We start from the raw sequence: 14283 nt of genomic DNA, 5'->3' as shown, positions 1-14283 counted from the left end.
ATGATTATAAGTTTGACAATTATAGATGACTATTAGTCTGTATTTTTAATTACACATTATATTTTAAATGAGGTGCATAAACACAATACCTTACATAAGAGTAGAAATATATACACAATATAACAAAATTAACTTTAAATTTGTATCACTAAACCAAAATCCATACCAATGTAAACTATTTAAGATTAGTAGGGTTTTTTTTTTGGATTAAAATAGATTCAATACTTACCTGGCAGGGGAGATACCACAATCACGAAGGTGGTTTTCCCAGGGCAAGGCTTATCCATTCCCCTGCAATTTCCCCAAATGCGGGGAAACTTGACTGCATAATTTGTGGCAGTGGGATTAAAGAAAAATAAATAAATAAATAAATAAATAAATAAATAAATAAATAAATAAATAAAATAGATTCAATAATCTACCCTTTTATCCTATCATTTCTATATCCCCCCTTTTCTTTTTTGAATGAGATTCCTGAATCTAATCTCCTTTGTTCAGCTTTTTTCCTAACCATTACCAATAACAACTTATAACCAACACCCCCTAAATGATAATAAATATCCATAACCCATCTTTTGGGAATGTACACATAGTTCTCTATCCTGCTTCCTTATTGTGTTTGGGGGTACTGTTAATCATTGGACTTTGAGAAAATTTAGGATAATGGTTAAGTCTTGGCTGTAGTATTCTGTGAGGCTGGATAATTTCAGTCACCATCCTTGAAGCTATTTTAGATGCTGGATCATGTGGGCCATTTGTTTTTATTGGCATCTGGTCCCTTGTTTTGAAAATATATAAATTTTTAAAGGTGATATACATATCTGCATTAATACAAGTATAGACTGCTTATAAGTCAGCCAAAGATTATTTTTTGTTTTATGTTTGAGCAGGTAAAATATACCTCACCTATCTTGTAGTTCTTTTAGGTTTATTTATGTTTGTAGTCAGATTTTTTTAGGGGGTCTTCCTTGATCAAATCTGATCCATACTAATCTGGAATGAATCCATAGCCTCTCATTTACTGTGGAAATAAAAGCATAATCTTTCCCCCAAAGTAACACAAAGTTTGACTTAAATTTTGAAGTCAAGATATCTTTAAAAATATAGGTAGTTGAATCTAGCAGTTTTCATAATCCAGTGTTCCTTAGCAGTCAAAAAATATAAAGCAGTCAAAAAATTTAAACATAACTCAATAACATACAGGATCCAGACTCTCTGTGTATTTCCCATATTTATGTGGGCTTATTATATTTTTATTACTCTATTCCTTTTTTAAGGACTTTCTCTATGCTTTTTCTTTTCTCTCCCAAGCCTATATATATATATTTTTAAACACACTGTAACCTGTTTAGAGGTTTTTTTTTCCATTTGAATCTGTCTTTATTGTATCTGTAATCCTTTTCTGTCTGCATGAGCAAAATTTAAAATGCTGTGTAACTTAGATCAATGCTCACTGGTGATGGCTTCTCCCTCTTGGTTCCCTGAGAGCCTAGTCTCATGACGGAGGTATATTTATCACCGGCTCTGAGAGCTATGATTACCACCCCAACTCTAGGAAGATTCTGGGTCTACAACATCACCAAGCAGTGTGTCACCCACTGCTCATAAACACCATTTAAGTGCCTGATGGCAGGACCTTTCAAAAGAGCTGCCTGTTTTTGCCACTAGCACCGAGCCAGGAAAGTGTTTCTTAAAGGAGTCGAGCCTCTGTTCATCATCAGCAAACAGAACCCACCGGAGAAAAGGCGGTTACCACAAAGCCATGTTTACTCCATTTTTGTGTGTTTGGGATCCTTTCCCAAGCTCTCTCAGGTTTTATATGGATGTAGTTGACCCATATTGGACACCATTTGTAGGCAGAGTTTTCCTGTCCTGATTGCCTACTCCCAAATAACCAGTAGCTGCTTCCCAAATAACTGACTTAGAAACTTAATATTACATATAAATGATCAGCCAATAGCTTAGGCTTGTTATTACCTAACTCTTACATTTAAATTAACCTATATTTCTTATCTATGCTTTGCCACATGGATCATGGCTTATTGCCTCATTTTCTATATGTCCTGCTTCCTTAATGGCTGGCTGGAAACTCCAGACTCCACCCTTCCTCATCCCATCCTTCTCAGTTTGGCTTTTCCACCTAACTTTATCCTGTTCAGCTATCAGCCTGTCAGCTTGTTTATTAAACTAATCATTGCAGCATATATTTTCACAGTGTACAGAAGGATTATTCCACAGCACTATACATTACTTTTTGTTTTGTTTTGTTATTCGAGACAGGGTTTCTCTGTGTAGTTTTAGTGCCTGTCCTGGTTCTCGTTCTTGAATTCACAGAGATCCACCTGGCTCTGCCTCCCAAGTGCTGGGATTAAAGGTGTGTGCCACCACTGCCCGGCTACATTACATTTTTAAGTGATCTGTATAGGTAAAATACCTTAAACAAGAATATATATATATATATATATATATATATATATATATATATATATACAGTACCAATGTAAAATATTCAAAACTAGACTCAACAATCCACCCTTTTATCCCATCATTTCTATACTATATCTTCCCCTTTTCCCTTCAGAAAGAGGTCCCTGAATCTAATCTACTTTGTTCAGCTTTTCTCCTGACCATGATCAATATCAACTTGTACCCAATTCCCCTAAGCAATGACAAATATCCATAACCTACCAAATGACCAAAAACCACCCACTCCAACTCTTGGGAATGTGGGCATAATGTTCACTAGACTGCTTCCTGTTGTCTTTGGCTTTGGCATCTTTAGGGGACTCTGAGAAAATTGGGATAATGATCAAGTCTTGGGAGAGCTACCTGTATTATTTTTTGTTTAGTCTCTATGTGACAGGAAAGTATAGAGCTTTTATCTGAAGTCTTGGCTGGATAGTCTGTGAGGCTGGACCATCTCAGCTAGTAGCTTTGAAGTTGTTCTATATGCAGAATTTTGTAGACACTGCAACAGAGGCATTGTGAGAGGCTAGATCACCTGAGATATTTGTCTTCATTTGTGTCTGGTCCTTTTTCTCTGAAAACATATAAAATTTTAAAGGTAACATATATATCTGCATTAACGCAAGTATGGAATGTGCAGTGTGCACAAGTCAGCTAAAGATAATGTTTTTGTTTTATGTTTGAGCAGGTAAAAGACATTTGCCAACTTTATAAGTCTGTTTGGACTGTGTAACCAAACTGTAATATAAATCCCCATTCATGTTATATGAAAGGATAGTATGTAATAATAAGTCACAAAGACTCTGTAGCCAACAAGATTTATCATGTCTCATCCAGTCTCAGAGCTGTTTCCATAGTAGAGGGCTCAGCATATACATCACCTGTCCTGTAGTCTTTCTTGGCTTTTTCCCTCATGTCTAGAGCCAAGATCCTCATGAAGTCTCCCCCAATCCAATATGATCTCTATTAAATTTGAAGGGAACCAGAACATTTTGTTTCCTGTGGAAATAAAGACATAACCTCTCCCCCAATGCAACATATTGTTTTACTTTCATTTTGAAGCTAAGACATTCTTAAAATATATAGGTTGGTTTAATTTAGCAGTTTCCATAATCCAATGTCTTTCAGCAGCTATTGGTTTTTGTACATTAGCATTTAAGAATTTAAAGTCACTAATGCACCATATAGAATCCAGACACCCTGTTTATTTCCCATCTTTATGTGACTTGTTTTTTTTATATTACTTTACTCTCTCTTTAAAGACTTTATTATTTTTAAACTATTTTTTTATGACTATCTATACTCTTTTTTTCTTACTTTAGCATTAAAGCACATTTAAAAATCTTTTTAGAGGTTTTCTGTGTCAGACATGGTTTTACTAAGCACCTGCAGCATTTTTGAACCTTGTGAGCCAAGCCTTAACCTACTGGGAGGCTCTCCACTTGGCGCTGGCTGGCTCTAACCCACAGCAGTGACCCTGAGCCTCATCTCTGTATGCCACAACCCACCTGAGAGACTGTGGGACTAAGAAGCAGGACCTGGCTCCATGTTTGCATGTTTGGAACATTTTTTAAGCTTTCTCGGGTCCTATGTTGAAATATTTGGCTCCACGTTGGGCACCACATGTATCGAGTCTTTTCTCTCCCTCCAGCCAGCTCCCAAATAATGACCCAGAGACTTATTATTGATTATGAAAGCTTGGCCTTTAGCTTGGGTTTGCCTTAACTATCTCATAAATTAAATTAACCCATATTTTTTTTATTCTATGTTCTGCCATGTGGCATTACTTCTCTTAGGTCTTGCACCTCCTGTCTCCTCTCCTTGTCGAGCCAGCAACCCTCCTTTCCTCTTCCCAGAATCCTCTGTCTCTGGAAATCCTGCCTAACCTCTTCTTTCCTAGCTATTGGCCATTCAACTCTTTACTACACCAATCACAGCAATACACCTTCATACAGTATACAGATATCTCACACAAAAAAAAAATGCAGGATGTTGAGGTCATTGTCTTTCACAGCAATGAAAAATGAATGCTGCCTAAAACTCAACCATTTAGCTGAAATTTAAAAAATATGTTGACCTTATCATCTTAATAAAGTAAAAAAATTTTGATTATTGTCCTCTCATATTGTACATTTTGATCATATTCTCCTTCAAACTCTTCCCAGATCCACCCCCACTTTTGTATCCACCCCCAACTTTGTGTTTCCTTTTTACAAATAATCCATCAAGTCCAATTTGTATTGTTAATGTACTTTTGAGCATGGGACTATCCACTGAGTGTGTTCTGCCTACCAGGAACCACATCCTTACAGAAAACTAACCCTGAAGCCACCCACCATCTGTCCATAGTTCCTTAGTTAAGGGTGGAGATGCTAAAACCTCTTTCCCCTCCATGATAGGATGTTGAGTGACTTGATCTTGTGCTTGCAACCACAGTTGCTGTGAGTTCATGAGTGTTGCAGCTCCCTCACATCCAGAAGACACTGTTTCACTCCAGTCTTCCCCAACCTCTGGCTCTGTCAGAAATTCTGCCCTCTCTTCCTTGATGGCCCCTGAGCCTTATGGTGGTGATGGTGGGTGTCATAGATGCCCCATTTGTGGCAAAGCACTCCATTGGTATTCATTTTCTGCATGTGGATTAATTTTGTGTTTCTGCATTAGGCCAGAAAATACACTGGTCACTGTACAAAGAAAGTTGTCTAATGAGGTCTTAGAGCTGCATTAATCTGAGCCTAGGGATACAAATTTAGATGGTACTTTGATGCTATATCCATTTAGGGGAAGAATAGTAGTAAGTTCACCCTTGGGACCTGTCAACTCCCCAACTATGTATTCTTGGCCAGATTTACTGAGGAGCTGGCCTTAAGCACAATCAGAATGTATTTGTTTACCCTCATAACACAGGGTTCAGGGCTAGGTAAGACTGTTGATGACCCTCCCTGCTCCCCAGCAGCCTACATAGCACCTTCCAGTACTATGAGAACTGGCCAGCAGGGAGGAAGCTTCTTGGTCAATATTAACTTGATTTTTCATGTCCTGTGACAAATGTTTAAGGGATCTTCAGCAATGGGGTCATACAATCAAGTTCTGATGGACAACCAGGAGCAATGACAGTAGCCTCCGGGACACTTGTAACTTACTTTAAGGGAGATATCCTACACTTGGCCCTGCGTTTGTTTATTTGATTATTTTTAACTCTCCTCCCCCCAATCTATGGCTTCTGAGTGGAGCAGAATCTTCTGTGTGTGAGAACTCCAATTAAGTGCTCTTTCTCTCCCTCCCTCCCTTCCTCCTTCCCTCTCTCCCTCTCTCTCTCTCTCAAATAGACACACAGAGCTTATAGTGGGTTTCCATATGTCATTTCAACATCTTTACTGTTATTAGTTATTTCTTTCCCTATCCCCTTAATAAACTTTTAGAGAGGTTTTTTCTTTTCTTTCTTTCTTTTCTTTTTTTTTTTTTTTTGTTGTTGTTTGTTGAAATCCAGCTAGGCCTTTTTTTTTATTCTATTAAATACATTTAAAATCACTTTAAGAAACGACCATGAAAGAGCTCCTCTCTCCATCCTTCGGCCTCAGACAGAAGAGCCTTCACTGGATTAAACACCTCGCTTTGGTGCTGTCCATGTGGATGAAAGGATGGTTAGGTGGATGTTGATTTAGGTGGATGTTGACTGTCAGTGCCTACTTCTTGGTCAAGTGATGTTTTGTCTTTTTCATTTTTGCATCTTTAATATTTCTTGAAAAAGTTAATTTTGTACTTTTTTTTTAACAGAAAGATGTCATAGTGTATACTGAATGTTGACATTCTCCTCAGGAATTAATAGAACCTTAGAATTTGTTCAAAAACTGACTTTGTGATCTTCTAGATATGATATATTTATTTTGATTTTCTGTTTGGATACCAAGACTTTAGTTAATTTCGCTATTTTAGTAAGGTTACATATAATTGTAGCAAGTATCTTAAAAGTTCTTATTAATAAAAACAAACCTGAAGCCAAGTATCAGGGTGAATGCTGAAAGATCAGAGAAGCAGAACAAGCCACAGCTTCCTCACCTCACCAATTCCTCAGCGGATCCTGTTTCCTCAGACTGGAAGCCTCTGAGTCCTTATCCAGATGGATCTCAGCTGAACTGCTGCTAAAAGCCTAAAAGCTTAACCTGCTCTAGTTCCTTGTCCTCACGCCTTAAATACCTTTCTGCCTCCTGCCATTACTTCCTGGGATTAAAGGCGGGAGTCACCATGCTTGGCTGTTTCCAGTGTGGCCTTGAACTCACAGAGATCCAGGTGGATCTCTGCCTCTGGAATGCTAGGATTAAAGGCGTGTGCTACCACTGCCTAACCCCTATGTTTAATATTGTGGCTGTTCTGTTCTCTGACCCCACATAAGTTTATTAGAGTGCACAATATTTTGGGGAACACAATACCACCACATATAATACTGTACAATATTAGAGATGATTTTTTAGTGGTGCTCCATCATTCAACCTTTACCTTTATTTATAAAATTCACAGAAAGGTGAGCCTTGGCTCTGTGGATGCTGGAGAATACTTACAAATCCAGAACTGTTCATTGCAGATTCACCTATAGCCAAACTTCAACATGTCCATGTGAAACAGTCTCACATTTGACCTGGAAAGAATAAGGGCGACTAGGCAAGAGCATGAATGGACTCCTGATCTCATGGCATCACCAATGCTATTGGCAATACCCTTGTTCTATGGCAGGGGAGAAAAGCCTGATGGGGCAGTGTTTCCCAACCTGTGGAGTCGAGGCTCCCTTTGGGAGTCACATATCAGACGACTCATAACAGTAGCAAAATTACAGTTATGCAACAGCAATGAAATAATTTTATGGTTGGGGGTCACCACAATAGGAGGAACTGTATTAAAGAGTCGCAGCAGTAGGAAGGTTAAGAACTGCTGAGCTGGAGCCTCCTTTGTTTAGCCAAGGTTGTGACTCTAGCTATGTTCCTGCCTGTTTTCAAAGCCTGGCATTTGGTGTTCCTAGTAATTCTGGGGGCTAACCAACAACCTCTTAATAAATTCCTTTTCTGTTTTATTCAGCATACATCAGTGTCTATTATTTGTATTACAACTATGATTTTGTGCTTATGCTTCCTGTATATTTACTTGCATTTTAAATAATTGGTACAGAACCTCAAGCCTTAAATTCAAATTCCTGTAGTTGTCTGTATTATTTATTCTGCCTATGCCTTTGACAACCTAGTTGCCTTTTCCCCCACCCCCTCACTAAATAATGGACTTCTCTATTTTTTCTTTCTAGTAATTCAATCAACAAACATATGTTCTAATAACCACTGTACTGGGATCAAGAGGAAAGGAAATCTGGGTATGGTAACACACATCTGTAATCCCAGCACTTGAGAGGTAAGGTCAACTCCTTGATCAGGAGTTCAAGGACAGCCTAGACTATGTGGAGAGTTTGAGGTCGTTCTGGACTACTAGAGCCTCTTTGTCATAATAAAACAAAGTAAAATGAAACAAAAGCAAAAGAAAAAAGACTATGTGGCTCCTAACAAGGAATTCAAATTCCAGAGGGGAAGAAAGAAGATGAGAGAGAGAGAGAGAGAGAGAGAGAGAGAGAGAGAGAGAGAGAGAGAGAAAGAGTAGTAGATTCAGAAGTGGGATGACTACAAGGCTTTTTTTTTTTTATTCATGAGTAGAAAAGAAGAGCACAAAAGGTAAGGCCCCCGAGGAGCTAAAGCCTACTCCAGGAGGGGACCTTGAGAGCTGAGAAGTAAGGCAGGCAGAAGGGCACAGGCCATCATTGCTGTCAAGCCACACCAGTGTAGCCATCTGGCACACGGGAAGTCTCTCTAAAGTGTAGTGCGGTGGGCGTGTCTTTGGGTCGTGTCTCTCAATCTTATGAGATAACAGAATCATCCTGGGCTTGTTAAATTTTACCAGCCTGGGCCACACAGCAAGGTCCTATCTTGAAAACCCAAATAAAATAAAATAAATTCAATGTCTGGATGCTCTACATGTTTATACCATTCCAATAAAGTAGCATTCCCGGGGTAGAGGGAGGGCCAGGTATCAGTATTTTCTAAAGAACCTCAGTCTAATCCAATGTGTAATAAAATTAGGAATCACTGACACAGGTTGCTATTGGCTAGACTGGCCTAAGTGAAAATTTCTAACATAGCAGCTGAAAGTATAGTTCAAGGGTAGACACGAAACCAGGCAAGGAGCAAAGCCTGGATCAAAGCTGAAAAGACAGCATCTAGTTTCAGATCTTCAGAGAAGAGGAAGTAGGTAGATCTGACCCATGTGACCCCAGCCCAGAGCCGTAAAAATGTTACAAGGTTAACAATGTACTCCTAAATGGAAACAGTGTAAGTGGAAAGGACCCGGTCCTCTTATTTTTGCAGACTGACATCTGAAAGAGTCTAAGAACATTGGAGATTGAACTGGGAGCAAACAGAGGGAGACTTGGAAGAGGATGAGTAAACCCGGAGCACGTGATCGTCTAAGAGCATCAGAGGAAGAGAAGCTGTTTCAGGGGGAAAGGAAAGGCACGTTAGAGGAGGAAAAGGCGAAATCAGTGAGGGCAACATTGCAGGAGTCAATGGCTGAGAAGTACAGGGAGGAACACTTAGTAGTGGCCATGCTGGAGAAAGAAATGGCAGGGTAGCTGAAAAATGTCAGTCGGACTTATCTTTTCATGCATGTGGGGGGAAAAAGTAGAGGGTAGGTGTCTTTTCTTCTGCAGTCTGCTTGACAGCCACTATCTTAGGGTCATTTGATTGGTGCATTATTGAGGGATGGAGACAAACTGCTTGAAATTCAAAATGTGCTAGCACCATCCGTTGTTCTCAAGTCCACATGACACAGGAATGATCACGTTCCTAATGGAAGCATCCTGAAACAGGCCCCTAAAATAATCAAAAGGAACGGAATAAAAGCTTGGCTGGGAGTGCTGACTAAAAAAAAAAAAGTAAAATGCTTTGGAGAGGGGAAGGGTAAGAGGGCTGTGACTGGAGCATCCAATTAACCATCTCCCTCTGTAATGTGTCTCATTTCCATTCACTTTATTCCCTCCTCACCCCCACTGGTCCATTCTCCAGTCACGGCTTCTCCAGTCCATCTCTCACAGCAGTTGGGCTACTGCCGCTCTTTACTCTTTCTGTATCCCATTGGGGTCAGAAATCAACCAATGCACCCCTGGCTTGGGCTCTGAGTAGAATGCCCGGGGCCTGTCTTCTTGTTCTGTTGCTCTCCTGTTGTGTGACCTTGAGCAGAGAAGGTAAGCCCCCTGTGCCTTAATTGTATCACCTGAAAAGGTGGCAGGAAGAACGCTTCCGTGATAGGAACATTACAAGAAAGAATAATCAATTTATCCATGGAAGGGCTGTGGGGGGAACGGCAGTGTGAAGCAATCTATCTCATGCAGATTTGGGCTTCTCTTCTATAACACGCCCAGGAAACACATCTACCTAGATCGTTATGGAGATTAAATTAGAGAGTGCACCTGAAGTCCATCAGCCTCATGCATAGACTATACTAAACAGCAACAAACGGGAGCTGTTATAACGGGAGCTGTTATAATTACAAAATCTCAAGTAAAACAGCGCGTACTCTGAAGGCTTCCCTTTTTCCAACCTAAACAAATAATTTCATATCCTGTGCTCCGCTCTTCATTTTAGTTTTATTGTAAACATTATTTCTCTACTTCTTTTTTCTATTTATTGTTTTTAGGTAGGTTCTTGCAATGTAGCACAAGCTGATCCGAATGGATGGATGGTGGTTCTCCTGCCTCAGCCTCTCCAGTGGCATGAGCCTCTTGCTTCCTTGACAGTTGCTCACACCTTTATCTTCTGGTCCACGTTACTAGGTTAAAGTAAGAGCATCATTGTGTTAAGCTAACTCATGCAGTGTAGAACTGTGCTGTGCTTTTTAACTGTCCATAATAGGTTCTCATCAGCTGGTGATTGGATTCCTTTATTTATATTTTTATATTGAGCTTTATCTCTTTTAAGTTTATATTGTGACTTTTGATCATGCTCAATATGGATGAGAATGTGGAAAAAAATTGTAGGCGGAAGTGTGAATTGGAGCCATTGTTTGGAAGAAATTATAGTAAGCAGACTCTCCAAAGATAGGAGACTAGTTAAATAAATTGGGGCATATGGATATGACAGAATATTTCATATAATGCATTCCATATTAGACACTGCCTGTATACATATATTATACTATATTAATATTGAGAGACCCCTAAAACAGACTAGAAGTGAGTAGAACTATAAAGCAATGTAAATTTCTTTCTCACAAATGTAAATGTCTCCTTTTGTGTAAAATTAAAGATAGCTAGGAGTTTATGTAGATTTATGCTCTTTTAAATTAGGAAGTATAATAAGCAATTGTGCATGTGGAGAAGGTGGTAAGGAAGGAGAGAAATACAGCTTCTCGCTTTCCCTTTGTAACATTCTGCGCCGGGTTCTGTAATCTTCTAATTCATCTCTCTTTTTTAAAATGGTGGTGGGAACTGAGATTAAAGCCCCCCTTTGTTTAGTTTATTTTTTTATTCTTTCTATATTGGTATAAAATTCATTATTTAGTTATTTTGGCAATGCTTGCGATTGAGCCCAGGGTATTGCACATGATAGGTAAGTTCTCTACTATGGAGCTGTATTGAGCCTCTCTTGGCATATTTTTAAAAGCATCGTATAAATGGCCCATGTTAAGTGTTTTGAGATGACATTTTAATAAGACTTATTTCTTTTGAGAATCTTATACATCAGTACTGTATTCACCTCATTTTCCTCCTCCTGCCGACTCCTACCAAGTCCCCCCACCCCCTCTCAAATTCATGACCTCTTCTCCCTTAATTCTTCCTTAATCATTATTGCATATAACAATCACACACACACACACACACACACACACACACACACACACACACACACACACACATTGTGATGGCTATTCTTGATTGTCAACTTGACTACATTTGGAATTAACTAAAACCCCAGCAGCTGGGTACTCTTGGGAGGGACTTTTTTCTTAATTAAATCATTTGAAGTGAAAAGACCTACTTTTAATCTGGATCTTCTGAGGTAGGAAGATACACCTTTGGTCCATATTTTTTGAGGCGGAAAGATCCACCTCTAATCTGGGCTGCACCTTCTGCTGGCAGCCTATGTAAAGGACATGGGAGAAGAAAGCTTGCTCTCTTTGTCTGCTTGCTCCCACTCTCATTGGCAAGCCAATTCCTTCACTGGCATTAGAGCCCACTTCTTCAGGATTCTGGAGTACACCAAAGACCAGCAGAGACATCCAGCCTCATGGACTGCACAATGACTGGATTCTTGGGCTTTCTGTTGGTAGACAGCCATTGTTGGACTAGCTGGACCACAGCCTGTAAGCCATTCTAATAAATACAATATAAATATATATATATGTGTGTATATTGTATATATTATATATAATATATAATACCATATAAAACACACATACATAACATACACACATACGTATACATATATACATATATATACATATATATACATATACACACACACACATATATATATAAAAGTTCTGCTCCTCTAGAGTATCCTGACTAATACAGCTTTTGGTACCAGAAATGACTCTAGAACAATAGAAGTATAAGGATGAATTGTTTAAGTATCTGGAATAGACTTTCCAATTTGTTAACACCTACAGTTACTGAAGCCTCTTCTAGAAGCTTGGAGAATTCTGAAAGCCCAGGTGTGAACTATTTTACAAACTTAAGGAGACAAATGCATGTGATTATTTTGATTCTCCAGTTGTGAGAAGCAATGGATTCGGTGACTCTGTACACAAAACTTTTGACAGTTTGTGGGAGAGCAAGGAGACTGAAGACACTGCTTGGTTGCTCCTGCATCTCTGAATAAACTGACAAAGGAAAAGAATGAGGTCTGTGATAAAATTAACCAGCTCCTAGCATCTCGGAATATGATGAAGGACAACAATGAACTCGGTGATAAAACTGACCAGCTCCAGATGCACACAGACAGTCTAATGGTTTCTAAGGCTGCCCTGGAAGAGACTCTTCTCTCCAGCAGCCACAGAGCTCAAGTTGCAGAAAATCAAACCAAAGCCCTCATTATAAGGTTGGCTGAATTACAGCAAAAATTCAAGTCCCAGCCTTGGAGGGTGTCCGCAGCTAAAGTGAGGGCATTACTTGGTAAAGAATGGGATCCTGTAACTTGGGATAAAGGAGTATGGGAGGACTCTATTGAAGCTCAGAACTTTGAACCTTCAGATTCTCAGGGGTTTAATCTCACCTGAGGAAGTTGTCTCTCCATCCTCAGCAGAAGATGTACTCCGGAATCGACTCCCTGAAATAGTGCCTTTTTTTGCCTTGGACTGAGGAAATTAATCCTTCATTGTCTGCTAAACAGCTGGTTAGTTTCTCCGAAGGATATGCCAGACAAGACAGTGTTCATGTCCCTTAGGGCCCACCAATAGTTAGTTACCTTTAGACTTTAAGGCTTTAGACTTAAGGCCGGGCAGGCTCCTAGAGGGGAGATAGAAAGTGTAGTCCATGAGGAGGTACACTACACTCCTAAAGAGCTTAATGAGTTTGCTAATTCATTCAAGTAGAAGTCTGGGGACTATGTGTGGGAATGGATTTAAAGGGTGTGAGATAACGGTAGAAGGAACATAAAACTGAATGAGGCTGAGTCTATCGATATGATCCTATTTAGTGGAGATTCTAAGTTTAATGTGGAAGCTTCCACAGTTTCAAAAAAATGCCAGAAATTTGTTTGAATGGTTGTCTGAAGCATTTGTCAAAAAGATAACTACTGAAAAGGAGCTGGAGAGGCCTGATTTCGCTTAGCTTAGTGCTACTCAAGGGATTTTAAGGCTCAGGGAAATCACAATGCTAGAGTGGGTATACTGTGTAAAAGCTAATCCTCCACAATGGGAAGACCCAGAAGACACACCCTCCACTAATCCTGTAAGACCCAAAACGGTGAAAGGGTCACTGGCACATTTGAAGAGTTCTGTTGTCGCCCTTTTCCTTGAGCCAGATCTTACGGTTGGAGATGCTGCTGCTCAGTTGGATGGATTAAATGCACTGACTGGGTTTAATTGGGCTCCAAGGTAGCAGGGGCCAGGTGGTAGCATTGAATGACCAAAGGCAAAGGCAAGGTGAGCGTAGTTATCATCGTGGGCAGCATAGACAAAGCAATGTCCATAGTGGGCTGACCTGTTAATGGTCAGCACATGTAAAATGGTTTTTATGGTGGTGTGACTCATATGGACCTTTGGTACTAGCTAACCAATCATGGTGTTTCCAGGCATGAAATAGATAAGAAGCCAGTAAGCAGCACCCCTCCATGGCCTCTGCATCAGCTCCTGCCTCCATGTTCCTGTCTTGTTTCAGTTCCTGTCCTGACTTTCCTCAATGATGAACAGTGTTTTGGAAGCATAAGCAAATTTAGTCATGGTGTTTGATTACAACAATAGTAACCCTAACTAGGACATTATCTATAAAACCAACTCAATGTGACATTTTAATAGTTGTGGAGCACTCTACAAGATGATACATGTGATTTATGATCCCTTTGCAGATTATTTAAATTTATAATGTTTTGGTGGTTATAATACTGAAATGAATATTTATTCCTTTAGAAAGTTTGGACATGGAAAATTTTTAAGCAATAGTAACATTTTTACTGACAACCTTTTTAAAAGCATGGTCTTAAGAGTATTGATTCTCCCAGGTGTTTGGAAGGATTTAGTGTAACTCTGGAATTAGCTATTCTGAAGAACCAAAATGCCTTGCAGATAAGGAAG

At 39.5% G+C, this 14283-nt stretch overlaps 1 pseudogene; it reads left to right on the top strand.

Moving 5' to 3' along the window:
* Positions 1-221: 221 nt before the first annotated feature.
* LOC131918907 (U1 spliceosomal RNA) lies at positions 222-348 on the top strand (annotated as a pseudogene).
* The last annotated feature ends 13935 nt before the right edge of the window (positions 349-14283 follow it).

This window comes from Peromyscus eremicus, chromosome 8b (assembly GCF_949786415.1).
Source record: "Peromyscus eremicus chromosome 8b, PerEre_H2_v1, whole genome shotgun sequence".
NCBI lineage: Eukaryota > Metazoa > Chordata > Mammalia > Rodentia > Cricetidae > Peromyscus > Peromyscus eremicus.
This window is presented reverse-complemented; position numbering and strand designations above follow the sequence as displayed.